General features: G+C 40.4%; 1 protein-coding gene across 15 annotated transcripts in view; it reads left to right on the forward strand.

Moving 5' to 3' along the window:
• The window catches only part of RBMS1 (RNA binding motif single stranded interacting protein 1), a 221839-nt gene that overhangs the window by 88469 nt on the left and 107244 nt on the right, over positions 1 to 26126 (forward strand).

Consider the following 26126-nt stretch of genomic DNA (forward strand, 5'->3'; position numbering starts at 1 on the left):
TGTAAGAGTAAGATAATAAGTCGTAACATTGGGCTACAACAATCTTCACTTGGAACCTCAAAGAACCTACCCGATTCGTACTAAACCCGGAAGACCAATATGTGTGTGTGTGTGTGTGTGTGTGTGTGTGTGTGTGTTCGCGCGCGCTCCCCCTCCCATTTATATATTAAAAAAAGAAAGAAAAAGAAACAGGAACTTCTACTGTCACTTTCTCAAGGTTTTCAGTTTCCAGCAGCAAAGGGGAATCCTGTGACATCTAGTTGCAGAGATACTTGGATAAGCCTGAGTCATACACATGCCTTTTCCTATTTTAATACCGTTTCATACATTTTTTAACAGATTGAACTCCAAAGGCACTTTAGTGGTTAGATCAAAATCCCCTGCCGGGAAAATGAGTGGAGCTGGAAGCTTATATTCATAGCCTTTTGTTTTGTTTTTCATCTTTGTTTTTAAAAGAAGGTTACTGAAGCCATGTTGTGATAAATCTCACAGAGCCTTTCAGCAGCAGCAAAAACAAAACGTAGCCTTAAATTATGTAAAAAATGTGCAGGTCTGTTTAGAAAAGGTTAAACTGATTTAGAGGTCAGTGGCAAGATGCTTGTTGAGAAAACAAAAACACGATTGCAGATATTTTTCTTCCATAATGTATCTCTTGTCTACATCCTTAGCCACTGAGACAAATCAATTAAGTTATTACCCCCATAATGATTCAATCAAACTGTATCCTTCCATGCAGACCATGGCTCTGTTAAGATCATGACAGATGACAGCGATGCCTGGTGGCTTTCCTAAAGGCGTTCACAGGGTTATTGATTATGTTTAGTCCTTTTTGTTCTCAGACTCATTTTGGGGGAGGGAAGGCATGTCTTAGCATAAGTATGTCTGAAAGTGGTCCTAATTTTCTGAACAGAGTGACAGTGTCCAAAAGTATTGTTTTCTGGCCCTTGTATCTTTCACTTGTTAGCTTCCCCTTAAAAAGACAGTAAACACACCTAGTCTGTGTTCCCTTCCTGCCCAAGTAAATGGAACTTTTACCTGGCTTAAGAAAAGTCCCTCCTTTTAATTAAAAAAAAAAAAACAAAAAACTGCATTTGTGTCTTGGTTGAAGTATAGACTAAAATTGTCAAGATTCAGAAACCGGCATCTCTGAACTCTTCCTGTGGCCTCATTTAAAAGAAATACCTGAGATCCAGTACACTTACATCAACTTCATAAACGAAGCCAATTTACAATGAATATTCTCCTGAACCCTCCTCCCCCACCCACCTCCCTCTACCTGAAAAGATGGCTAATTATGTAAGGGCCTTGTGTATTCATTTATTTGTTGTCAAAACCCGGCGGGGTGTTAGCTCTGAAATGGGGAAAAAGCTCTGAGGGCGAGGCCTTTTGCTGTGAGGGGCTGGAGGTTTTGTGTGTGGAGGGGGACAGCCTGCTGGTCTGGAGCACGCTGATAAGATGCTCTTCTTTTCACTGAGCTCTCCTTAGATTCAGAGACTAAAAGGGCTGACTGAATCAGAAAAACAAACAGACTCTTTTTTTCTATAGGCGAAGAAAGAAATGAATGTGTAGGCATTATACAGACACAAGACCCTGGGTACCAGTGGTATTTTGAGTCAAAGGTTTCTTTTGTTAGTATTTAGCCATTCACTGGGAAAACACACTTCCAGCGCGGGGACCTGGTTACCATGAGTGACTTTGTGATCTCATCCTGGCATAGTCTAAATGGGAAGTCTAATTAATGCTTCTTAGAAGATTTTGTGATATCAAGCTTGCACCTTTCAGTTCACATTACTCTGTTCATTTAGATGAAAGAATAGGTACGTTTTAGGTGTATAGTGCAGTTTGAGTTTAATGTAGAAATATATAATCAGCTGTTAGAGCTGATTCAAGATAACTTGCCTGAGGAAAACACTGAATGTGAGGAATACTTGAAAATCACCTTTGGAAAAAAATAAGCCAGAGTCACATTTGTATTATACATATATATTAGTGGCAAACCATCATTGAGCATCTTACAGCCTGTGGATTGCTGTTCTCAGTGCTTTGGGTGGATTAACTCATTTAGTCATCTTGACAGTCTTACAGGGCAGGTAATAATATCTTTATTTTTACAGTTGAGGAAACTGAGACATAGTTTAAGTTCCGTGCTCAGTCTGTATGACCCAAAGCGCAGAGCCAGGATTTGGACCCTGGCAGTCAAGCTCTTTAAACTACCACACCTCGGCAGCCTGCGTATCACGTGCACATTTCAATGAAAACTCAGAGCTTCTCCACATCACTGCCCATCACCCTTCTAGTCTCAGAAAGTCTGGTTTAGGGATTCCTCCCACCTTTCTGGACTGTGGGCTGGGGTACAGGGTGGAGGGATGGTAAGGGAGTTGAAGGTGAAGAATGATGACGTGGATGACTTGGATAGTGAGTTCAGAATATTGGGGATTGGCATCAATGTCAAAAGATTGCTTTTTGGAGTGATTTTATGATTTCTTCTTAGAACTTTACAAATATTGGAGTCAGCCAGTTTCAGTTAAAGCAGAAGTGGGTGATGCTCATTCTCCTCCTACTCCATGTTGTGTGTGGAGGGCCTCAAGGAGCACTGATCTCTGGCATCATCCAGAATAAACAGGATTTTCCTGTATCACAGGCCTACGAGCTTGTTAGAAATACACCTGCTCGGCTCGGGTCAGAGTAAGATGCTTTGAGTGGAGTGATAACCCAGGAGGCAGTATCTAGGCAAAGATTGCTGGCTCTAGTCTCAGTGGAAAAGCCTGTGTGGCCAATTATTGTTAACTGTGACTTTCAGATATAGGATATTAAGCAAACCTAGTCTGATTATATGAGAACACCCCACAACCAAAATGAAAACCACTTCTGTAATTGTGAAAATATTTTAGTATGTTTCCGTCGAAAAAGTGCTTTGTGCTGAAAAGGCCTTAATTAGAGAAAATAAATATTTCCATTTTATTTTCAACTGTTTTATTAAGTACTTCCCCCTTGGTGTTTCCTTACTTCCATTATGGAACTGCTTTCTTGAGGTAGTTGACTCAGTTATGTCATATGCTTGGTTTTTTACAAATTGAGGCATGTCCTTCTTTAGGGTTTTGAGAAAGTCTTCTTTTTTTGCCCGGTGGTTTGCAGTTGGGTCCTTTGGGGTAGAGGAGTGAATATAAGAATTTGCGTGTGTGTGTTTCTTTTCTTTCCAAATGATCTTGCCAACCAATAGCTGTACTTGATAAGAGTTGCTAACTTTTGATGAGTGAAGTACTTGTCTCCTCAGTTTAAATAGATTTACACAGTTTGCTGCTTTCTTGAAGATTAACTGGGTGTAGCTGCACGTGAAGAATTCAACAGTGATTCAGTATTTGGCCGTGTTAGAGGATGACATACAAAGCTGGTGATTAATCCTCTTCAAGCAGTTTCTGTTCACAGCAATTTATGTGTAGTAGATTGGGTTTTTGTTAAAGTTTGAAGATTAAAGTTGTTCAGAGAAATGTTTAAATGAACACTGAATGAGCCAGTTCCAATTTATTGTGTTTTTTGTTTGTCTGTTTTAAAGAAAGTAAACCTCAAGCCACTGATATTGGAGGTTTTTTTTAGAAGAAGTTAGCAGATAGTTAAATTGGTATCCAGAAGATACCAATTCCTGGTTCTCTACTAGGCTGTTCCAATGTGTTTGTGATTCAGTAGTCCTTATGCGTCGAGGTAATGTTTGAAATAAGAATCCATAGCCATTTGGAAAGTATGGAATTCATCATTAGTGATATCCAATTTTTTCTCTAGGTATCCCTTTTGGCATCTCACCACATTTTCCATAGTTCACGTCAGGTTTTAAACATGTTTCTTGTTTTTGCTCTTTCCTTCCTTTTAGAGTCTACTGTTAACTGGGCTCACCATATATTGGTAATACTTTGCAAGCCCTTTCTTGGAGGAGTGGCGGGGAGACTGTCTCGTCCAAGTTTCTGAGAATGTATTTCCAAAGCACTCTGCCAATAAATATTTAAAGATATATATGATATCCCCTCCCAACCTCAGCTATATTTAATCTTCACAACGGCCGTGTAAAGTAGGAAAAGGTCAGGAATTTTGAGGCAGTGAATTTAAACGGCCTGGCTGGTGAAAGCTTGGTCTCTGGAGTCAAAAGCTCTGTCTGCTACCAGGAAAAAGAAGGAAGCTCAGTCAAGAACAGCTGTAGCCCTCTCGACACTTCCCTTTCCTTGGCCTCCCAAAGACATGTGGCGCACAGAGCACCCCAGATTTCGGCTTTGGGAATTCTAGCTCTGTAATTTATTAGTGTTTTTTGTTTGTTTCATGAAGGCCTTTGCTCTAGGGTTGTCAGATAACATACAGGACACCAAGTTAAACTGGAATTTCAGATAAACAATGAATAATATTTTAGTGTAAGTACATCTTGAATATTGCACAGTACTGTGTGTTTTTATTTGCCAAATCCAATAATCCTATCTATTTCTGGGGAACCCAACTCACTTTTTAAAACAAGTTATAAAAGAGATGATAATCGTAAACAAAATTATTTCCATGTTTTCCTCCTAAAATCTTGCCTCTTAGGATATTCCTTGAGCCCCGGTAATGCAGATTTCACATCTTAACTTCATTAACCATCACTCAACCTCACTGAAAGACCCCCCAGCTTAAGTTCTGGCTCTGTCACTTGCCTGCTTTTTCAGTTAACCTCACAAAGCCTCAGTTTCTGTTAAATAAAGATAATAGTGCACACTCCACAGGGTTGTTGTTGTTAATCCTTCTAAGGTGTTATTATTATTAATGTCCCTACCAAGCAAGCACCAGCGGGTGGTCCTGGGAGGCACTGTGTGATCCTGGGGGACCTTGACACAGCCTCTAAGAATGGACTTTGTTTAGAAAGTGGGGGCAACCTCCCAAAGGGTAAGGATCTGGAGCTTGAAAACAAGACTCAACCACATTAAAAAAAAAAAAATCCAGAAAAGATGTAGAAAAGAACATCCCACCATATTTTAAGACAGTGGTCCTGTATTATGCTCTTGTTTGCAGAATTTGCCATGTCTTTGGGGAAAGAAAGCCTTTCAACTCTCTGTTCTTTATTTTATGCAAATATATGATTGGAGAATGGGGAAAAAAGAGCATTAGTGACTGTTGTTAATGAAAAATGCTGCCTTTTAATTTGCTCAAAAGCAGACAGATTTGATTATTAGTATATGCATGATGATTTCCTGAATTCTTTCCTTTGTCTTGTTTGTATATTTGGTTTTCAAAGGTGCCATCTTTGCCTTTCTCAGAAAAATAAACATTTTTTTTCTCCTTAGACATCTGTAGGTGTTCAGTGGGTGTTTGTTTTTAAACTCCAGTCTGTAGAGAATGCTTTGCTTAATACATTCTAAAAGCTTGGTAAATTTTAAAATAAGATAGACATAGCATGAGGAAGGAAGTAATAAGCTTTTCCTGAAGTTAGGACAAGGTGGAAACATTAAATGGAGCAAACTAAATTCTGTATTGAAATAATGAATCAATGTAACTATTGTTTTTTAACACTTATTAAATAGCAGCTACAGCAAAACTTGTAAATATAGTAGTGCTCTAATAAATAGAAATATATCTTGGCTCCACTTTATTAAGTATATGGATATACAAAGCAATGTAATGTAAACTGGGGAAATCGTATTTACACTTGTTAATTGTGCATACAGTACAGCTTCAAAAATGCATTTTAAAAAAAGAGGCTGAAAGGAAATATGCCAAAAATATTAACAAGTGTTTTCCTCTGTTGGTAGATGGAACCATGAATGATTTACTTTTCATGATTCTCTTTACATTTGTTTTTCAACCTTCCAGTCCCCCTTGGTCTCCACATGAACATACAGTCCTTTGGTTATCAAGAAAAAGATAAAGTGAAAAGAAAAATCTAGAAAATTATACTATTTTTAAGGTTTAAAAATTGCAGTGAAAGTTGAGTTTTCAAGTCAATGAGAATTTCAGCCTAGCGTGTAGGTACTACTTGTTTCTATGTCTGACCTTTGAGATGTGGTCCTTTCCTATTCTTTACAAGTGTCTATGCATTCTTATTTTTACTGCGAATTCCTGTATCACGTTTCTGGAAATCACCTATTTCTGACACATAGTTTTTATATTTACGAACTCAATATTTTCCTGTTTTATACATGCTCAACAAGACTTCTGTACTTTTTAAAAAGCGTTTTTAGGACACCACTTTATATGAGTCAGCAAGGAGAAAATATTGCTATATGTATGGAATTTCATTTGCTAGATCACTTTTCAGGAAAGGAGCTATTCAAAATATTGAGGAATTACCTCTGTTTTCTCTTGTTGTTATTTGACTTATAACTGCATTTCAGTACAGCTGTTTTGTGGACAAATTCCCTAACATTTAATTTCTGTACTAAACATGAACCAAGACTGCTCTACTACTCATGTCATAATCCTTTGGATTTTTTTTATCATAAATACTTATGGTTATCTTCATCACACACTTTCTTTTCAGTATAGCTTTTTGAAAGGGCAGTGGGGCTGGAGAAGTGGCTTCCTCACAGATAGCTGTAATATATAATGGGGCAGTGAGGGTTTCTGTAAGAATCATTAAAGCTGTTACTTTGTAATCCAGGGGGATTTTCAGTTTATCAGGATATTTGAGGTGAACTCGATAGAGGCTACAGGACTTCAGAGAGAAAGGAGAGAGCCCTGGCAGATGGAAGGAAGAGGTGTTGGGTATGAGGGAGAAATAGAAGGAAAGCAGCATTGCCTCGTTTTGTTGTTTGGTCAAATACCTGAGCTCTTTTAGGGAAAGAGTGAGTAATCTAGGTGAGCTGGACTGCGGAGTAGAGCTTGGGGGGCAGAGCAGGGATAGAGTCAAGCTTGCTAAGGTGTATGAGAGGAGCTGCTGGGCTGTGCTCAGTTGTGTCCAACGTAGCCCGCCAGGCTCCTCTGTCCGTGGGATTTTCCAGGCAAGAATACTGGAGTGGGTTGCCTTTCCTCCTCCAGGGGATCTTCCCGATCCAAGCATCGAAGCTGTGTCTCTTGTCTCTCCTGCATTGGCAGGCAGATTCTTTACCACTTTGCCACCTGGGAAGCCCAGATGAGAGGAGAGCCCTAGCTCAAAAGTATTGGCGACAGTTGAGACAAAGCTGTAAAATGGAGTAATAGCTGTGTGAACATAATAGATGGAGTGGATTCAATTTATTGCACAGAGAGAATTGACAGGATTTAGCTGGTGACTGGTTGGAGGTGGCATTGGTGAAAAAAGAATCTTAGGTCTCTTGTCTTGAATGAATGGGGAAGTGAAGTTTCTGCTCCATTACTTGCTCTGGGCTCAGTGATAAGATAGAATTCAGCCATTCTCTTACAAGGATTGTCTACATTTTTTAAGGCACAAAAATTAATTGGGGAAGGGTGTTAGGTTCTAAATTCTAGTGACATTCAAAGTCCAGACACCAGAGATGCAAAGGGTCCTTCAGTGTCCATGTCAGTCTCTTAAGGAAGAATCATCCAGGCGAAAAGGCTAGTGGCACCTTGTGCAAACCTCTTCAAGAACTCATTTTGGATCCAAGAGATGGTTGTAAATATTTTTACTGGTTCCCTGAGATTGTCTTAAAGTTAGTGTAGAGACTTTGTCACATGGGTGTGCTCATTTCATGTTTGGCCTGGATCCTCGCATTCTTTGGAGTAGAGTACTTATCCAGCAGGTTGTTTGTTGATAGTACATGTCATTTATAACATCTGTAGTATAACAAGTGCATTTGGTTATACTAAATATTCCCACCCATACAGAAGTATGGAAGATGGCAGGTTGGGTGGCAAAGGGGTTAGAGAACTCACCCTGCCACAATAAATTAGTTTCTGAGGAAAGACTGTAAGCTTGGTTTGGCCATTTTAATTTGGCCACACAAATCACACATTACCACCCTTCCCACCTGCCAACTGTAGGCAGAAATTTCCAACAAGAAATACAGAACTAGGCAGGAAGCTCAGAACCTCCTGAAACTTAATAGAAGGCACATTGGAACAGGTTAAAGCAGTTCAGGAAGAGAGGGTGTCCAGAAGGATCTGGACAGACCTAGGGGAGCACAGGTTTGAGAACCTGTGGGAAGAAGGATGAGCATTAGGCAAAGCGGGGGAAAGAAACGGCAAAATATTGGGAGAATCAAGAGATTATCACAGAAGCCTAAGAAGAGCGGAGTCTCTAGAATAGCTGGTCAGCTCTCTTTGTGTTGCCTAGAAGACAATGATGTAGTAGAGGGCGTTGGGAATGTCCATTGGAAGGTTTTTGAAAGCACTCAAGATGGAAGTTTCAGTAGGGTAGTTTGTGTGTGGTAGACAGGGAAGGGGATCAGGGGTGAGCACGGAAGAAGCACATGCCAAAGAGTGTAAGGAATGCGTAAGTGAAGAGGGTGTGTCTTTAGAAAAATTGGATGTCCAAAGGCAGAGTCCCTTTAGACAATATTGACGCAAGATTATCTTAGTATCTGACTGGTTGTAAGTAGAGCAAGGTAATAGAAAGCACAGAATAGCTGGAACTAGGTCTTATTTTCTTTGTTATTTTTTAAGAAAGATTGAGGTTAGTCTTATAGGAAAGGGATCTGAGAGAATTGCCTGACCATGATACAGGAAAGAGGAGATTGGTTATGCTAGAGATGTTAGGAGGAGTAAGGAGGCCAGTGAAGCACAACCTTTCAAAAGCTTGCATCTCAGTAAAGAGGCTAGGTCATCTGTTATGATTGAAAGAAAAAAAAAAGAGAGAGATTGTAGGCCTAAGGAGTGTAACAGAAGATTTAGAATAGTTGCTCTTGAGAATTTGGTGAGTGTTCAAATAGAGATGGGTAAAAGGATGACTGAGCTATAGTGAGGGCCCCTGGGAAAGCAGGGGTCTGAGCTGGCAGGGTGTTTTGATCCTTCTCCAGCAAGAAATGACGGAAAGCATCTAGGTAATGAGAATGCAAGGAGATCAACCAGTCAATCCTAAAGGAAATCAATCCTGGATATTCATTGGAAGGACTGATGCTGAAGCTCCAGTTCTTTGGCCACCTGATACCACCTAAGAGCCTACTTGTTAGAAAAGACCTTGGTGCTGGGAAAGATTGAAGGCAGAAGGAGAGGGGATGACAGAGAACAAGATGACTGGATGGCATTGCCGACTCAATGGACGTGAGTTCGAGCAGACTCTGGGAGATGGTAGGGAACAGGGAAGCCTGGCGTGCTGCAGTCCATGGGGTCACAAAGGGTCAGATACAACTGAGGGACTGAATAACAACAACAAAAGGGATTAGGTGTGGAAATTGAGAGTATTTTTATGAAGGTTAAAGGAGACAGGTGAGATCAAAAGAGACACTGAATTTGGAGAACAGGGAATATCCTGGGGATCCTGGTAAGATAAAAAGGAAAGCCCCTGGGAGTCAGGGAAGGGGAGTGATCTTGAAGAAGTAGTAGTCCCAAGATCTTAATCTTGTAGAGTTATTGGGAGAATTAAATAAGGTGATACCAGTGTGTCTGCTTGGAATACCAGAAATGCTCAGATGGTTCTAATCATTAAGATGTGGCTCTTGTATAGTTTTTACCTCCCTAAAACCACTGTTCAGATATTTGTGTAAATCAAAGCATATATCAAACAGACTTCAATCATGAACCACAAACCAAAATAATTCATGTTTTCAACTGAACCACAAGCTGAAATTAAGTTTTAAAACATACCATCAAACTATTTCAAAACATTTTAAGTTGCTTTTAAGGAAAAAAAGGTGGACATGGGTGTGGATCCCAACTTCATCATTTATTCTATTACTGTGAACTCATTTCTTAAACTTCCTGGGTCTTGATTTCCTCAGTGGCAAAATGAAGTAAAATAGTTACTTAATGTAATTGAGATGATTCAATGAAGTCATAGGCATGACAGCACTTGACCCATTATCTGGCACAGGTGCTCTGTCTTCACTTCTTCCTTAGGATATCGCCTAACAAGTTACTTTACGCAAGAGGATCTCAGTGGATGGATCACAAAGTGATAATATTAGTGGAAGATTGTGATCATTCTATTCATTAGTAGAAAATACTTTTTGAGGAGAAAGATCTAGAAGGATAACTCAGTTGTCATTGATAAATGGAAATGATTCTTACATTGATTGTCCTTTACTTCCTAGAGTAAAAGGTCAAGGGATTAATGACAGACTTTATGACAGAGAAACACTACAGAGATATTGTTATGGCTTCTGAAATGGGTGCCCTTTCCAACTATTACATGAGTATTTTGTTTCCTTCAGCATGTGATTCTAAGTTTATAAAGTCTTATCGTTCAAAGCTGCTTTTCCCAAATTGTGTTCTCTAGGATTCTGGAGTTCTTTTAAATGTTAAAAGTGTTCTGGAATTAAAATATTTAGTGTTCAAAGAAACTTGGGAAACACTACATGCTATATAGTGTTACTGTCTTAGAGAGTAATAGTGGAAATCAGCATTAAAAAGTCTGAGAAGTCCTACAGTAAAGACTTTTGTCCAAATTTTGTTTCTCATTGTTTCCAAAACTATTTGATCATGGTACCTAGAATATTTACTAGACATTCTGTGGAACAATTTGGGAAACACTTTTTTAAAGGAACCCTTTAGCCTGTTAGAGTTGGAAGGGACTTTAAAGATGGTTTAGTCCAACCCATGTAATTTACTAAGGAAATTAGAATCCAGAGACACTGAATGGTTTGTTCAAAATCTCAGTTCTAAGGCCTAGATCTTTTGACCCTGAGTGCTCCATCATCCTGCCTTCAGAATCTTGACTTTTCCAAGATTCTGTGGCACACCTTGCACCAGTGTTTTCAGAATTGTTTTCATATGACGTTTTTTTATTCTGTGAACAAGTAAGTCCTTAGGGATGGTATGCTATGTGTTACTTTCAGACAAAGTAAATTAGTATCTGCCATCTGTTATCTGTTTTGTTTTTAATTGCTCCTCTTTTAAGTTTAGTTTTCCCACCTATTTTATTATTTCTTGCAGCATTTACGAAATCTAGATTACTGACTTGGGAAATCAATCTAGTTTTAAATATCAGTGATCTAGAAAACCCACAGGTTCTAATTATTAATGAACATTCTTTTGCCCTCTAATTTTGTTTTGTCTTTTTCACCTAATTGGCTGTGGGTAGACAAATTTACATATTTTTAGCCCCTTCCTGCCTGACTTATTACAGCATGCAAAATTTGCTCTGTGGTTTCTAGGTTAAGTTCCTGTATAGAAGAAACCACAGTTTAGACTTTACAGTGCTGCTGTGTGCTAAAGGCCCATCTAGGACACAGTAAAATATGCTCTTTAAAAATCTAAATGACCAGTTTGTTGCCCTCTGTTACCATTATGATCTTTTAGGTGCTAATAGTTCACTTGGAGAGTTTCTCTTTTTATGTATCTTAAGGTTTGTAGTTGCGTAGTTTAAAGAAAAATGGGTGGGTCCCTGTCAGAAACCTGCACTAATTTTTTCTGGTGTCTGCAACATGAAAATTTATTCTAAATGAATCCTGTAATGTGATACTAGTGTTCTGGATGAAGTGATATGAAATAATGTCTGTAATATCATATGTATCACAAAAGGAGCACAGAATATTAGTAAAGGACCTTAGAGGTGAGGATATTTCAACATCACTCAGCTTATCTGTAACAAAGCCAGGAGTAGAACTCGTATATCCTGACTACAGTGCAGTTTGAACCTTTGCAAACAAATTCATCTTGGATTATCATTCATTCAATCAGTATTTTATGGGCCAAGTGCAGTGTTAGTTCTGAAGGGAATAAGAAATTAATGGTTTTACTTCTCAACATCATAGTGAAATGGGAGCTATGGAGCAGGTATAAATAACTAGATAAGGTAGAAATGAATCAGTAACATAAGAGGTGTAGCTATTTAAGAAGTGCACGGTGTAAGAACATGTGTAACCTAGCTATCTTGCTCTCAGTTCACTTCAGTGGCTCAGTTGTGTCCGACTCTTTGTGACCCCATGAATCGCAGCACGCCAGGCCTCCCTGTCCGTCACCAACTCCCAGAGTTCACCCAAACTCATGTGCATCGAGTCGGTGATGCCATCCAGCCATCTCATCCTCTTTCATCCCCTTCTCCTCCTGCCCCCAATCCCTCCCAGCATCAGGGTCTTTTCCAATGAGTCAACTCTTCGCATGAGGTGGCCAAAGTATTGGAGTTTCAGCCTCAGCATCAGTCCTTCCAATGAACACCCAGGACTGGTCTCCTTTAGAATGGACTGGTTGGATCTCCTTGCAGTCCAAGGGACTCTGGAGAGTCTTCTCCAACACCACAGTTCAAAAGCATCAATTCTTTAGCGCTCAGCTTTCTTCACAATCCAACTCTCACATCCATATGTGACCACTGGAAAAACCACAGCCTTGACTAGACAGACCTTTGTTGGCAAAGTAATGTCTCTGCTTTTGAATATACTATCTAGGTTGGTCATAACTTTTCTTCCAAGGAGTAAGCATCTTATACTTTCATGGCTGCAGTCACCATCTGCAGTGATTTTGGAGCCCTGAAAAATAAAGTCTGACACTGTTTCCACTGTTCCCCATCTATTTCCCATGAAGTGATGGGACCAGATGCCATGATCTTCGTTTTCTGAACGTTGAGCTTTAAGCCAACTTTTTCACTCTCCACTTTCACTTTCATCAAGAGGCTTTTGAGTTCCTCTTCACTTTCTGCCATAAGGATGGTGTCATCTGCATATCTGAGGTTATTGATATTTCTCCTGGCAATCTTGATTCCATCTTGTGCTTCTTCCAGCCCAGCGTTTCTCATGATGTACTCTGCATAGAAGTTAAATAAGCAGGGTGACAATATACAGCCTTGACGTACTCCTTTTCCTATTTGGAACCAGTCTGTTGTTCCATGTCCAATTCTAACTGTTGCTTGCTGACCTGCATATAGGTTTCTCAAGAGGCAGGTCAGGTAGTCTGGTATTCCCATCTCTTTCAGAATTTTCCACAGTTTATTGTGATCCACACAGTCAAAGGCTTTTGCATAGTCAATAAAGCAGAAATAGATGTTTTTCTGGAACTCTCTTGCTTTTTCCATGATCCAGTGGATGTTGGCAATTTGATCTCTGGTTCCTCTGCTTTTTCTAAAACCAGCTTGAACATCTGGAAGTTCACGGTTCACGTATTGCTGAAGCCTGGCTTGGAGAATTTTGAGCATCACTTTACTAGCATGTGAGATGAGTGCAGTTGTGCGGTAGTTTGAGCATTCTTTGGCATTGCCTTTCTTTGGGATTGGAATGAAAACTGACCTTTTCCAGTCCTGTGGCCACTGCTGAGTTTTACAAATTTGCTGGCATATATTACTCTAATTGACCTGAATTTAGACTATTTGACATTTAGGTGCATTTGACTTGGTTCTGGGATAGAAACAAGATTCTCAGTTGGCCCATTTTGTCATTGTGTTGGTTGTCATGTTAGAGTTACTGTACCCTTTAACTGACTGTAATAAGCTGCTTACTGGGCTTCCCTGGTGGCTCAGATGGTAAAGAATCTACCTGCAATGCAGGAGATCCAGGTTCAATCCCTGAATTTGGGAAGATCCCCTGGAGAAAGGAATGACTACTTACTCCATTGTTCTTGGCTGGAGAATTCCATGGACAGAGGAGCGTGGAGGGCTACAGTCCATGGGGTCACAAAAAGTCGGACATGACTGAGCGACGAACACACACACACACACAGACACACAAACACACACAGTTTATTAGGGTGTAAAGTAGAGTAGAAAAGACACAAAAGTATATCTTTCATATTCTTGACATTAATTCATTGCCAAATTTGTTTTAGTTCTCTAAAAGAGGAGTGGGAAAGGTAGAGAGCACAAAGAGAAATTCAGGCAAAAGTAGTACTAATTCAGTTTCTAAAAGGCTCTTCTTTTCATTATTCACTAGCTGAATGTTTGAAGAATTGGAAAATATAGTATTTGTAGAGCTAGGATTGTTGACAGTCAAGGAAATAATAAATAAAAGTTTACATAAAAGTGGCTCATACATTTTATAGAGTATCTATGGCCGGGGTCAGCACATAGTTTTCTGTGAAGGGCCTAACAGTAAGTATTTTAGGCTTTGCAGGCTGTAAGGGCTCTGTTACAATTACTTAGCACTGCCTGTGGCTTCCAGAACGCCATAGAGAATGCTTTCAAATGGGCTGTGTTCCAATAAAACTTTATTTACAAAAGCAAGTAGCAAATGAGATTAGGCCTCTGGACAGTAGTTTGCAGACCCCTGATTTATAGAATCCTTTATTCATTGACTCTTTTACCAAAAGGTGCACAGAAAGAATTGAAAGAAAATGACATTCAAACCAGAAGTAATGATACTTATTAGCACCATCAAAATAGAGAATAAAAACCAAGTGAGTATAGGTTTGAGTCTTAGCTTTGATCAAAAGGTTTTAGATTAAAGACTCAATCTTGACTAGATATTTCGTTTGGTTCCATTTGGGGAGGCTTCTTTCGTGTATCTGTATAATCAATACTACCTTGGTCTTTTTTTTTTGAGAATCCCTAAATCTTAGTCATCATTCTGAAATGGTGAGACAGAAAGCTGTGATAAAATAGAAATAACATCCTAGGAGTAAAATATTAATTTTTTTCCCTTAAAAATATTTTTTGCCTTAATTTCCTATAGCTGCCATAACAAAGTTCCACCGGCTGAGTTATTAAACAGTAGAAGTTTCTTTTCCCACAGTCTGGAAGATAGACAGCCAAGATCGAGGTGTTGGCAGGGCCACATTTCCTCTGACGTGTTAGAGAAGAATCTTTTCAGGCCTCGTTCCTAACTCCCGTCTTCACATAACATTCTCCCTGTGTGGATGTCTATCTCTTTGTCTAGATTTTGCCTTTTAATAAGGACACTAGCCATATTAGAATCCACCCTAATGACCTCATCTTAACTCAGTTACCTTTGTAAAGGCTCTGTCTCAAGTAAGGTCACATTCTAAGATACTGGGGGTTAGAACTGCAATGTATAAGGTTTTTTTTTTTTTTGGTGGGAGGACAAAATTCAACGCACAACAATCTGATACCAGACTTGCATTCACCTGGAATTGCATTCATCTGTTGGGTTCCCTGGTGGACCCAAAATAAAGGTAAATTGCTTTGTGACTCACTCGTGGTCACCTTGGCTTTCATAACACAAACGTTAGTTATCCTGGTGGCCCTCTTGTATATAATATATAGATGATTTTTGTTCTGTTGTGTTTAACCTGTAAGATAAAAGATACTTCTTGACAGAAATAGTTTAAACATGCACATGGCTAGGGATGTGTCCATTTCCAGCCCAAGTCTTCCAGGACCTTGAGGAACTAACTGCTGTGTCCCCAGTCTGCTTTGCTCAAGTTCATACCTGCCATTCCAGTCAAAGTTATTAATACTTCCCGTGCTTTCTGAAGTGTGTTTTTCCTTCTTCTCCTCCACACTTTTGTTAAGCTGTCACATATGGCCATGGAACTCTGTCCTCTCCTTTTCAAGCTCACTTCCCTGTCTTTTGGAAGTTGAAGTTCAAGTTCTGCCTCCTCCAGGATGATGATCCCTGTGATCTCTTTTTTCCTGCAGTTCCTGCTGTTACATGAGAGCAGAATTCTGATGTGATAGTTTTCCATCACCCACATCTCATCTTGGATGTGTGTGTGTGGTGTGGAGAAGCGGTAATGCTGTTTATATTCAGAAAGGGATGAATTGCACCGTTACCCATTAAGGTATTAGGTTACCCCTAGGGACTTGGAATGGGAGTGAGTTCCTATAGTTATTAGGTAAATCCTTCAGAACAGGGAGATTCTTGCCATTTGTAAGTTTGTTTTCAAAGCTGTTATAGAGCTGTAGTTCTGTAGGAATGTGGAGTCATATCAGAACTTCTTGAGTCTTATACAAAGATTTAAAGGTGTTCATCCATTCCATTAGAGGTTCCTTGCTTTTGTTATTCTTTCTTTTACCTTTTCTTTCTTTCTTCCAGGACCACTCCACTCTTTTTTTTTTTTTTTTTGACAGATACTAAGGATGTATCTTAATGGCACCCATTTAAAAAAAGGCTAAATTAATCATTTCTCTTTATCAGAGGATTCCTCATTGTATATATAATTGTTGCTTAATTTCTGAGTTCTCTAACTTTTTGTTTGGATGTGTTTCTCGTTACCCACTAGATTGTTTAAGATCTCTGTGTACATGGAAACTGTATTTCTTTGCAGCAAAGTGTTTACAGAGCATAGCATTTTTGCATGCATTATTTGGGCCACAATATTCGCTGATTTCATTGTCAGGTTTTCTTTAAACATTTTATTTCCTTACTGCAAACTACCTCAGTGTGTGAAGTAGACATAATTACCAGTCATTATTTAGGCAAGAATTTATCAGTGACTGGCACTTCTCTATGTCAGGGAAGGTACATTTCTGCCCAGTATGAAGTCGTTGAGTTTATAAAAGCTGCCACTTTCTGAAGTTTGTTTGTTTTACCACATATAGTCACACAAACTTAGGTAAGAATTGAGACAGTTTGTTTGTAAGATGAACAGATGTGGACTTGACTCCCTGACTCTGAATGGGAAGAGCAAGATGTCTTGAAACTGCACAGGAGGTGCCCTGTGGAGCGCCTTGTCCCAGAGCGTGGCTCCCAGCAGGCGAGTTGATGTTTCTTTGTACCCAGTGAAGTATATGTAGAGCTGGACATTGAACTCCCTCCGTGTCTGTCCAGGAGGAGCCACAAAAACCTCTCACATCTGAGGGAGGGTTAGTAACAAGTGTCAGATCAGGGAACCAGAAATTGCTTGAATCAGCTGATGCAAAAGAGGATCTAGAGGGTGTGACCAGAGAGTGTGCAGTTTTAGAAAGGGGAGACGCCTTTTCCTGCCGGCAAGTCAAAGGATCAAGTGTCATTTGGAAAAGTTTAAAGAGACCTGGTGGGGAGCAAGGGAACAAGATGGCAGCTGCTTTGTGAGTAAGGTAGTCACAGCCAGGGTGCTGGGGCTTACGTGGGTGAGGGCCTCAGTGCCCTGAATGCTCAGATCAGCTGTAGAGACCCGAGGGTTGACCTTCCAGAGTAGGAGGAACACCAGGGTCTTTGAATTTCAAAAGTGTGTTCTCTTGGTTCTATGCATTACATAGGCATTGGACCACATGCATCAGTTTCCTGGGGTGCTTATTAAAAAGATAAATCACTGGGTCCCACTACCTCACTTTCTCAAATGCTGCAGGGACATTTTAAGGGCTCTTGGTCCCATCACTTCATGGCAAATAGATGGGGAAACAGTGGAAACAGTGTCAGACTTTATTTTTCTGGGCTCCAAAATCACTGCAGATGGTGACTGCAGCCTTGAAAGTAAAAGACACTTACTCCTTGGAAGAAAAGTTATGACCAACCTAGATAGCATATTCAAAAGAGACATTACTTTGCCAACAAAGGTCCGTCTAGTCAAGGCTATGGTTTTTCCAGTGGTCATGTATGGATGTGAGAGTTGGACTGTGAAGAAAGCTGAGTGCCGAAGAATTGATGCTTTTGAACTGTGGTGTTGGAGAAGACTCTTGAGAGTCCCTTGGACTGCAAGGAGATCCAACCAGTCCATTCTAAAGGAGATCAGTCCTGAGTGTTCTTTGGAAGGAATGATGCTAAAGCTGAAACTCCAGTACTTTGGCCACCTCATGTGAAGAGTTGATTCATTGGAAAAGACTCTGATGCTGGGAGGGATTGTGGGCAGGAAGAGAAGGAAATAGCATCACCGACTTAATGGACGTGAGTTTGAGTGAACTTCGGGAGTTGGTGCTGGACAGGGAGGCCTGGCGTGCTGCAGTTCATGGGGTCACAAAGACTCCGACACGACTGAGTGACCGAACTGAACTGAACTGAGCTGAGGTGACTTAAAAGAATGAGCTTGCTTATAAAGCAGTGATCTTTTAAGTCCAGGAGTGATGCAGGCAGTAGTAGATGGGTGCCAAGTAAGAGAATGACATATATATGAGCAACAAGTCAAAATCGGGTCCAAAGAAAAATTGAGGTGTAGCTTTCAAGGCCGACATCAGAAAAGCTAACTGCATTTGTCCCTTGGAACCTTGGTTGTCCAGAGCACTGGACCAGCTGGACTGGTGCATTTGAGCCATTCTGTGTTTCTGTAGGAAACTGGAAATAGTTTCAGAGTTCAGTCTGTAGAAGTGCTGAGCCAGCCAAGATGCCAGGGCCAGGCATAAACCTCAGGGACCAGATGAAAATCTTTAAAATCTAGAATACAGAAAGCTTTTTCTTTTTTTATCCCCTAGTCGAATTTTTGCCACGCATGTTTTTTTAAGTAGCTGCCTAGGGTGTGTATGCATATTGAGGGGGTGGAGGAGGTATGTATACTGCTAGCTGTGTGTACTTGTTGGGGAGAGGAAATTGCTGAGCATCTCAGAGCCCACATAGCTGTACGTGTGTGTGATAAGAGTGAGCTTCCATTTCTCTGTTTTGTTGACTCTTTTCCTCAACATCTCTGCTCTGCATACAGAGTGGACAAGACTGCCATTGGCAGCAGGGACAGGAAAGGTCCCAGGACTCACACCATTGCTAAGCCTCCCCCCACCAGCTGGACAGCTGTCCAATCAGGAGCAAGTACAGGACCGGTCGGCCCATCAGACAGTATCACCCAAGTGCATCTTTTCTTCTTGCTAAGCCACAGTCCACAAAACTTGGCAGTTACTGTTAATTTTAGTAAACAACATTTGGTTATTAAAACCTCTTCCTAAGAAAATTTAGAGATTTACCCAATTCGTATTCAGTCTACTCCTTAGGGAATAGGGCGAAAAGAACCATTAAGATAAAACGAATGGTTATTGTCATCTCACTTGCCTCAGTGTTTTCCCCATCATGACCACCTCCTCAGCCCCATTTACTGCTGCTGCTGGCAGTATTTTGATATTTTTAACTTTTATATTGACAGTCACCGATAGCTCTATCTCTTCCTAAGAGAGAAAAAGCAGTCAGGGAAGACAAGAGGTGGGGTTAGTCTTAGGATTTGATAAACCAGACAGAAAATATCCTGAGATGAACTTGTTGAAAACAGCAACTTGTACACCGTGTAGAAAATATGCTTCTCAATTCTTCAGAGGACATCCAGCTGGGAAGAGTGGTGCACTACAGAGAATATCAATTAGCAAAAAGTACCAGCCCACTGGAAGATAGGTACCTGTTAACAGAAAGAGCGTAGATGGGAATAAGTAATCATAAAATTGTGCAGTTCATTGGGAAAAAAAGAAAATACTGAGGGAAATTGAATACAACTTGGTATGTGAAAAGACCTGTATGGTTGGTTTGACCATACATGAGTATTAGCCAACTGATTTAACTGCTTAGAGCACTAGGGTTGTTTTACCTACAATTAATAAAATTTGAATATTTAAATTGAGAAATGAAATCATCCTATTGCATGGATATTGAAAGTTCTCATCCAGAAGTTCATCTGTAACTTGAAATTTTAAAAATCAGAACACTTTTTTTTTCCCAAAGGAACATTGTATTCGATAAGTTGGTTCCTAGATTTGCCAGTCAAAATGTTATTAGCAATAGCTAGATTCCCAGGTTAGCCCCAAAGCCCGAAGTCTTCTAATGGAATTTGAGAACCGGTGGTGGTGCCAGCTTCAGTTCTGAGTCTCCGGTGAGCAGAGGCTTGTCATATGATACCTTCAGTAGAGGAAGAAAATACCTTTCTCACTTCTAATAATCATAGTGAAAAATGTAAATTGGGTGGCCTATTGCACTCTCTCTCCTACCTCTCTGAAGGTTCAACATGACAAAAGTTAGGCACCTCTAATGGAACAAATGTATGTCTTTAAGTTCCCTTGCTGATGCTCATCTCAACTGTTTTAGGTGATGACTATTTTAGCACATCAGATTCAGGAAGTTTGGGGATTTTAAAAGAGAGGCCCCAACCCAAATGCATCTCTAGTTGGAATTTTAAGTGCTAAAACTAATCCAAATGGAAAAGCTCAGGGAGTAGGAAAGGTTTGGTTAGGCCAGCCTTCCCAGGGAGCCTTTCCTGGGTGATCAGCTCCTGCAGTTTCCCTTTCCTTTTGCAGCTTCTTCCACTTTTGAATGCACAGGGTAGTTTACATTTTCAGTTTTCTCCATTCTCTTTACTGTAGCTTTGCAAAGGAGCCTCAGAGTAGGAGGGGAGGGGATTGAGGAGCTGCTTTCCTCTATAAGTCAGTTGCAAGCTTAGGACTGGTGGTATCTATACTTGGCAGAACCCTCTGGGTACCAAGATGAGAGAGAGACACCGAGAAAGATGAACTCAAATGTAGCTGGAAGTCATTAAGCGCTTCTTCCAAGCCTGGCGTTTTACTGGAGGCCCAGCAGTGATTAGTGTGAGTCTTCATAACTACTCTGTGAGCCGGAATAGACAGTATCACAGTAGAATCCTTAATTTTTTCTTGGCCACATGGTACGGTTTGCAGGATCTTAGTTCCCCACCCAGGGATTGAACCCAGGCCCTCAGCAGTGAAAGTGCCAAGTCCTAACCCCTGCCAGCGAATTCCCAGTATCATCCTTATTTATAGATAAAGAGATGAGATTCAGTTGCCATTTCCTTCTCCAAGGGATCTTCCCCACCCAGGGATCAAACCTATGTCTGCTACATTGACAGGCGGATTCTTTACCACTGAACCACCAAGGAAGCCTCAATATAGTGGTACTGACATAACTTTCTATACGTGTTTTGATTATATAAGTACGTTTAGAAGTCTGATTAGGAGAGTCAAGATCAGCCTTTAGAGAAAGTCACTTCAGTGGGTTGAATAGTGGTTCCCAAAACATGTGTCTAACCAGAAATCCAAAATGTGACTTAATTTGGAAATACAGTCTTTTGCAGATATAATTAGTTAAGGATCTTGAGATTAAAAAGTATTAATAGAATTAGAGTGGGCCTGAAATCCAATGACCAGTGTCCTTATAAGATGAGGAGAGGACCCAGAGAGACATAGAGAGGTGGCTGTGTAAAGGTGAAGTCAGGTTGGAATTATGCTACCTTGAGAAAAAGAATGGTTGCTCCTGCTGAGTCACTTCAGGCGTGTCTGACTCTGTGCGACCCCATAGACGGCAGTCCACCAGGCTCCCCCCGTCCCTGGGATTCTCCAGGCAAGAACACGAGTGGGTTGCCATTTCCTTCTCCAATGCGTGAAAGTGTAGGAGCCTCCCAAAATTAGAAGAGACAGGGAGGGAGTCTGCCTTAGAGCCTCCAGAGGGAGCGCTGCCCTGCTAACCCTTGATTTCTCACTTGTGGCCTCCTGAACTGTGAGAGAATAAATATCTGTTGTTATAAGCCATTTGTTGTTGTTGTTCAGTTGCTCTGTTGTGTCCGACTCGTTTGTGACCCCATGGACTGTAGCCCACCAGGCTCCTCTGTCCATGGCATTTTCCAGGCAAGAGTACTGGAGTGGGTGGCCATTCCCTTTCTCCAAGGGCTCTTCCCTACCCAGATGTCGAACCCACATCTCCTATGTCTCCTGTGTCTCCTGGGCAGACAGATTCTTTCACCACTGAGCCACCAGGGAAGCCATGTAAGCTACTAGGTTTGTGGTAATTTGTTATAGAAGCTCTGGGAAGGTAATACAGCCATTTCCCACTGTCTCTTCATTTATACTTCACCTTTAGCTTTGATATGGCTTAATGTGCATATGTAATGCTTTAGTTACTATACAAATGTAAGTTTTTAATTTCCTGACAGAAACTAATCACACTTAAATTGTTTTAAGATGGTGATACTTATTATTTAATTAACTTTTTTAAAGAATTGAGGTTCATTTCAAGGAGTAGCTTTTTCTTTGTCTAATTTTTTGAAAGCCACGCTGCAGTTGAAGGGATGGCAGGCACGGTTTGGAATTCATCTGAGAGAATTTTATCAGACTACTCAGATGATTCCATTAAGAAGTTAGTCCTCTAAGTAACTCTCTGTCTTACACTTCTCTAATGTTAAAAATCAATTAAAAGGATTGGAGTGAAGGTGTCATTTTTCAATTGAGAGTCTAATAAAGCAAATCCTGGCAAGAATGAATAACAACTGCCTGACCAGATGTGGCTATTACCAAAGGCAGGAGGATCCCAGAGTGATTACATCTTCTTGAAGGTTTATAGTAATTCTGATTAATCTGTTTTGAAAAGACAGATACCCACATATCTCCTGTATCCAAAGGAAATAAGATTAAGATTATTAGGACTCATCTTTTTTGCCAAATTATAATTCTTACTATCAATCATAATTTGTCTAGCCTCCCTGGTGTTTTTGAAGTCGAAACTAGGAATTTTAAAAGTCCACCTGTCAGAGTTGGGAAATTGTCCCAGAGATGCTTCAAGTCTGGATTTCAGTGAAAATAGAGATCTTGTTTCCGCTACAAAAAGGCTATGATGGATGCCTTCTGTCCCAGATGTCAGACTCCTTTCTCAGACACTTAAGCTCTACCCGTCATCTAGCCCTGGCCAGCTCCTCTCGCCTCTTTACACCCCAGAGATGTTCAGCGTGTCCCATTTAAAGTCCTGCTACAGTTCCATGGTTTCTAACATGTGTCCGCCTATATTTCTTCCCTTTCCACCCACAAAAAGCTCTTGGTCCAGGCTCTGTGCTGTGCAGGATGGGATAATCAGGCAGGATGTGGTTACATGTCCTCAAGGGGCTTACAGGCCAAGGGAGGAGATTTATTCTTTAATTCAAAGGTAGAAATATCTTTAAATACTTTTTAATATTTAAAAATAGAAAGTGTTAAACGTTTGTTAAAATTAAGATAACTGTGTATTGAGAAGACCTAAAGGAAAGCATGTGGCCTGAGTGTTTTGTAGAGATATTCTTTCAGAGTCATGCTGTACTGTTGGGATGGCGGTAAGAGAGGACATATCACTAAGTTTCACCATTCCTGTAACCACTTTCTTGAGCCAGAAACCTTCAGTTAATCTTTTATTGATGGACGTTAGGAAGATTTTTAATAATCATGACATAGGCAAACTATTCCAGCAGACGTCATTTTCTTAAGGCTCCCAACTCAGTGAAACTCAAGGATACACCCTCCCTTACCTGCATTTTCTCTCTGCTTAGCTCCTAAGGAGGTTGTCAGGCAGACCATATTTCACATCCAGACTGCTACCTCCTCCATGATGCTGGGAAAAATCTCTTAACTTCTGTTTTCTCAGCTGTAACATGGTGAAAATCATACCTCCTTAATTGTGATTTAATGAAAAAATACATACAAAGCATCTAGCTTGGTACCAAAAAAAACACAATAAACGCTCAACAATGTTAGGAATCAGTACAGTGAATAACACTCAGTTTTCTAGAAAAAAATGTTTGCAATAAGTTGTCATGGTTTAAAATGGTGTTTTCCCTTTAGTTTCTGCTTGTTTTGCTGTTTTAAAAGATTGTCTAGATAAATTTGACAGTAAAACGATAAAATATTATAGCCCCAACTAAAACAGGTAAACAAATGGCTAAGCCTCCTCCCCTCAATTAAGAGAAAAATATTGTTCTTGGCATTCTGTCTTTTTCAAGAAAGATAAATGCTAATGAGCTTTTGCATATCAGCTATTATTGCAAGACATGCTTGAATTTTGTAAGAAGAATAAAGATGAAGTTAGAGTCTCCAATGCAGGCAGAGTTTCCATGTGTATTTCTGGGGACAGCAGAGTGAGATAACCTGTCTAAGATTTTAATGGATAAGTTCTGGCTTCAGTATTTATAATTTATATATTACCTTTTGAAAAATGTATCCAGGCAGGATTAAATGACTTTTTAGATCTGTATCTCCTCCTAATTTGCTTGGTAATGGAAGTTCTCCTAAAACTAGGGTGATATTTTAACTTGAACAATTCTTACATAACTGGGAGCAGCTACTGGGTTGCAGAGATGAGCAGAGCAGCAATTGACTGGCACCCTCTGTGCCATGAGGTTAGGACAGCCCCCTCTGCTTTCCCTGGCGGGAGTGTAGAGAAGGCAGCTTGCCCACTCATTCCTTTTTTTTTCCCCCATACTAGAAGTTATAATGCCTGGTTCTGATCTTTAAAAAAAAGAAAAAAAAATCTACCATTCTTTTTAGTTCATTCCTTTGTTCTATGCCCTGATTTTTAAATTGGGCAGAGAGTACCGTTTGGGGATTAAATCTAGAATGTAAAGGAAGTATCCAAAGACTTGAATTAAAGGATTTGTGATGTTGTCTATAGGGAGAAATAGAAGTTTTAAAGCTGTTGGTGTTCCCCTCCTGCATTTTTTTTTTTTTTTTTTTTCTGTTTCAACAGAATGGTTTGGTAATGCACAGGTTCTCTGAGGTTCCTCTGCTGCTGCTTTGTGTTCACACAGTTCCGAGAGCCTAGGAGATCCCAGGTGGCTGCAGGTTGCACCTGAACCATTCCCGTCTGCTCTGTCAGGGCAGGGGTTCACCTTCCCTTTCCTATGCTGGCAGTGCTCATTGGCTGCTTTGAATTAGATGGGGTGGATGCAGAAAGCTGGTCCCTCCTTCCTGGTCATTGAGTGTGGAGTCTCCTGAAGCCAATTTCCATTTAGGTACTGCTACTGCTGTTACTTCAGTCGTATCTGACTCTGTGCGACCCCATAGACGGCAGCCCACCAGGCTCCCCCATCCCTGGGATTCTCCAGGCAAGAACACTGGAGTGGGTTGCCATTTCCTTCTCCAATGCAGGAAAGTGAAAAGTGAAAGTGAAGTCGCTCAATTGTGTCCGACTTTTAGCGACCCCATGGACTGCAGCCTACCAGGCTCCTCCATCCATGGGATTTTCCAGGCAAGAGTACTGGAGTAGGGTGCCATTGCCTTCTCCGCCATTTAGGTACAATTGTCTTCATAAATTTTTTTATAATAATACTTTGTTGATGAGTGGGAAGAAATGGTGTCATTTTCTTGTGCATTTAGAAGGGCAGAGATTTATATAGCCCACTTTGGGTACTTGTCACTAATAAGTTAGACTAATCTGGGGTTATGATTGAGAATGAAAGATTGCATGTTTGATTTTATGTTGCAGAGGTAAAGAGTATATGCTAGTATAGTGAAACTAAACGAGAAGAAAGGGGGATGGGAAGACGCAATGGAATGAGTAAGACCTGTGCTGTTGGGGGAGATGTGACCCCCACACCTGGCCCCTCAAACTCACAGAGGTTCCAGGTCTCCTTTCTACCAAGAGTTAGAACTTGATTCCTACTGTCCAAGGTTTTTTGGAAAAGAACCTCCTTCTGAAGTTTTCAGTTTTCAGTCAATTTCAGAAGGAGATGCTTCAGAAGAATGGATGCTTTGTGATTAACTTGAGCAACAGAAAATAAAAAGATCTTTAGGAAGATTAATAGGTTAACTTTTTTTCTTCTTGAGCAACAACTCCCTACTTTAAACAAAGAGTATTATGAAATAATTTTTCTTTTGAAAAAGGAGTCATGTCTGGTTTGCATAAATACTGAAACCATTTCCCACATTCCACTTACTACAGAATTAAGATGTGGATTAGTTTATCCACTTCAGAAATGATGAAGAGAGGTGTGAACCTTGCCAGAATTTGGGTTGGTTTCCTACCAAGGCCCCCAAGTACCCCAGGGCTGATACCATCAGTCCTGAAGTGATGAGACAGCAGTGGTGCACGGGTTGGCTCCACAAGACAGAAGAGAGTCTCCAGGCTGCTGGAAGCAGTGATGGTTTAGTGGCTAAGTTGTCCAACTCTTTGTGACCCTGTGGACTGTAGCCTGCCAAGCTTCTCTGTCCATGGGTTTTTCCAGGCAAGAATATTGGAGTAGGTCGCCACTTCCTTCTCCAGGAGGTCTCTTCCACCCAGCCATTGAACCTGGGTCTCCTGCATTGCAGGCGGATTCTTAAACCACCTGAGCCACCGGGGAAGCCCAATAGATATTCAAATATACAAGAGAAATACAATGTGGAAGAAAATTGTCCCTGCAAAAAAGTAGAGAAATGCCTACCAGGTCGAAAGAGATACAGTTCTTTTAAGTATACTGGTGAGCTGCTGGGAGCAGATTTATCCTAACTTTTGGGGCTTCTAAAGGAAAACCTACTCATCTTAGAGAATTATATGAGTATAACCATTGTGAAGCTTTGGCATAAAACCAAACACTGAAACACATGAAAGGAGAATCTCACAAATCTCTGTTTTCTTTGTAAGAAAACTGAA

The sequence above is a fragment of the Bos taurus genome, chromosome 2 (genome assembly GCF_002263795.3).
Source record: "Bos taurus isolate L1 Dominette 01449 registration number 42190680 breed Hereford chromosome 2, ARS-UCD2.0, whole genome shotgun sequence".
NCBI classification, from domain to species: Eukaryota; Metazoa; Chordata; class Mammalia; order Artiodactyla; family Bovidae; genus Bos; species Bos taurus.